Below are 3634 nucleotides of genomic sequence, written 5' to 3'. Positions count from 1 at the left end.
ATATATATATATATATATATATATATATATATATATATATATATAATATATTCGAATCATATATAGATTAATCGATATAATTACTTTTTATAATAAAAAATCACAGAAAGTATTATCTAATACATTTGAATCATATATAGACTAAAAATTAACCTTTTGAATTGTGATATCTCATTATGTGATTCTCAATTTTTATGAGAAGGTGATAATAAAAAATATTAATATTAAGTGATAATAAACAATTTATTAACTTTTTCATATAATAGTTTCTAATTCAAATTTCACCTTTTAAAAATAATATGTATTTATATATTTCACGTATTTTTATACAACTGATTTAATAAATATTTATTATTAACAGAACATTAATAATAAATATTCAATATTAAATCACTCTGTAAGAAATAAATGATTAATCCCTACAATCCAACAAAACATAGAAAAAGTTTGTTATCAACCTTACCAAAAAAACCAGAACCAAGAGATTGGTTTGATATTAATAACCACATCTTGTAAATATCTCAAACCTTCTTGCTTCCAGAACTAGACAACTCGAGCATGGAAATAAACGGTGAATAGCCCGGTCTATTGAATTTTAAACCATGCTCTGATATCATGTTAAGAAATATGGTTGAACCTAACTCAACTCTACAAAACTGACTTGTAGGGTGAAGATTACTCTCACTTATAAAGACATATCCAGGTCATATATTATCAGATGTGAGACTCTTAACACCTAGAAATAAATTGTCCATCCAAAAACAACAAAACAGGAAACCCAACATCCATCCTACAATCAAAATTTAAATCATAAAACAACAACTTTCCACCAAAAACAAAATAGTCAGATGCATTATTATAAAAGTTAAAACATAAAAAAAATGACATCACACCTTACCTTAAACTTTTTTGTCAACTCACTTTCACGTACAGAAAAATAATTGTACTATTACACTATCAGTTAGTGTTAATAAAACCACAATAGTAAGTTAGTGTTAATAAAGCTACAATAGTAAGAATAAGATGAAGAACATGAACACAGAATATTATATTTAGGCAGTTCGAATCAAACTAATGACTTTGGTAGTGAGTGAGAAATATTGTGTATTTAATCTAGAAAGTGCTCTGAGAAACGTGGATTATTGACTTTTAGATGATTTTATTATATTTAGGGTTGGTGGTTTTTTATTTGTTTATTTAGGTGATGAAAAAGTATGTGTTATTATTGGAATGAGTTAAATTAAAATTGCTATATATGGATAAAGGTGGCATGTGAATATTGAATTGAATGATGTCATATATATTTACAAAATTGAGGAAAAAATTGATTTTCCAAGTACTTATAAGCAAATATTTCTCCTATAAGTTTGATAGAGATATAGACATTATCAAAGTCGATAACGGTGCATAGATAGATATGAGAGAAAAAAGGGTTACATATGACATATACAAAGTAATATTAGAGATAACATATACAAACGGTTACATATGACATATATAAAGTAATATTAGAGATAACATATACAAACTATAGGGGAGTAATTTGTCTTAGTCATTTTAGTGAATGCAGGATGACAAACTTCATAAAGGGGTCTATTAAAATGTGTTAGCAATTATAAAATGGGTTAGTACAAGTATATATATAATACTTAGGAAACAATGTCATGTTTGGCTTAAGACTAGAAAACAAAAGAGAAATGAAATCCATTTTAATACGTGGTCTTGGTAGAGGTGTTAGCTTCAAGGTATATTTTGGACGCTCTCAATCATTTAGAGATAAATTGTTGTTGTTGAGTTGGGAAAAGAAAGGGAGAAATGGAAGGAGGAGCAGGCGGAAAGGGAGAGGTACTTGGAGGAGGAGAGGGAGAGATTGTTGTAGACGGTGCAAGAGAAGTTTTTGGAGGAGGAGAGGGAGAAGTTGTTGCAGACGATGTAGGAGAAGTTCTTGGAGGAGGAGAGGGAGAAGTTGTTGAAAATGGTGCGGGAGAGTGTCCAGAAGGAGTAAGAGGAGCAAGAGAGAGGATGAATGAGGAGAAGATGTCCAGAAGTGTACCCGCGATGTTCTTGAGGCATAAGTTGTATGTGTTGTTATTATTGTCTGCGTATTTCAATTTTGGATTGTATTTATGTTGTTTTTATGATGCAGAAATAGAGTTTGTTGGGTATATTCATCCACACAAATTCAAATCAATTGAAAATTCGAGAGAATGTGTTTGAGAAAGTTACGGGTGGTACAAATGCGGCACATAGATTTTCTGCCAACCAGGGCAGTGTTGAACCCTCACCACCAAATCAAAATAGCATTCAGAAACTATAGACGATGATGGCGAGTATTAATGAAGACTTAATCTTGGGTATTCCATTAAGCCATGATCCATAGTAGATATGTGTACTTTCTAAGGTCTTTGTACATGAATTTTTGAAGGGGGTGAGTGGCTAGACAATTCCGTATTACAATTGTGGTGCTCGTAAGTACAATTTTTACGTTGATTTTTAATTTATTTATATTCATACTTTCTTGTACTTTAACATAAAGATTTGTCCTTGCAGGCACATCCATGAGTTTTGTGCTTAAAGGAAGCTTCTAAACAAGTATTGTATCTTGGATGTTGCGAAGATTGCTCTTACTCACGATTCTCCATGACACGAAATAAAAAATTACTTGCAATACAGGTTGATGGAGAAAAGAAACACCAAAGATTGTTATTTGGCCTCGTTTTACCATGAGTAAGTATATATTAATTTATGTTTTCATTTATAAATCAATCTTATCCATATTATTAATGATTATGAATGTTTATGCAGACGACGTTGACAACTACTAGTCATAAGCCCAAAGAAAAATACTATAGTTGTGTTATACTCGTTGCACTCTGGACTGCCCGAAGTTGTGATTAACGCTTTGAATGAGTAAGTGGTAGTATTTTCAATACTCATATTTAACTTTAGACTTAAATAGTTTTTATTCATGTTTAGTTATAACCGACATGTGTAGAGCGATGGAGGAATTTAATGCACACAAAAGGAATCTTATTGATCAAAAGGCTATATTACACCAAAAGTAAGTATATTACTTGTTGTTTTTTAAATTATATTATTTGTGTGTATGAGTGTGACATAAATAAATCAAAATTATTTGTAGTGGCGAAAACAATTCGATAGTTATTCTTGTGGATACTATGTTATGAGATTTATGCTCCATATTGTCTCCGGATGCATTACAAATGGATGAATGAAGAAAAATGTATTAGCTTAATCCATATATATATATATATATATATATATATATATATATATATATATATATATATATATATATATATATATATATATATATATATATTGTCTTGATAATGATAACTTGTAAATTTGTACATTTTGTTTAAAATGATATGATATATTCCAATTCTGTTACATATTTTGTAGTTTATGTGTAAAAAATTATTCATGCAGGTTAATAGATTTATAATGACAAGATACAGGCCAGTGAAAAATAATCAGACAAAAAAATATACACCGATGAAATTGGTACAAATACGGAAAAAGAAATGAGATTAAACCCATCGGTTATCACATAAAACCGACGTAAAACAATAACTTATTACCTCGGATTTAAAATAAAAGTGAAAGGTTT

General features: G+C 29.4%; 1 long non-coding RNA gene across 1 annotated transcript; it reads left to right on the top strand.

Annotated features, from left to right (window-relative positions):
* Nucleotides 1-2220: 2220 nt before the first annotated feature.
* LOC131618021 (uncharacterized) lies at nucleotides 2221-3223 on the top strand. Its single transcript, XR_009288717.1, has 3 exons — nucleotides 2221-2468; nucleotides 2551-2727; nucleotides 2806-3223. It is a non-coding gene; the product is annotated as an uncharacterized LOC131618021 (long non-coding RNA).
* Nucleotides 3224-3634: the final 411 nt, after the last annotated feature.

This window comes from Vicia villosa, linkage group LG7 (assembly GCF_029867415.1).
Source record: "Vicia villosa cultivar HV-30 ecotype Madison, WI linkage group LG7, Vvil1.0, whole genome shotgun sequence".
Lineage (NCBI taxonomy): Eukaryota > Viridiplantae > Streptophyta > Magnoliopsida > Fabales > Fabaceae > Vicia > Vicia villosa.
The sequence above is the reverse complement of the archived record's forward strand: the minus strand, read 5'-3'. Positions and strand labels throughout refer to the sequence as shown.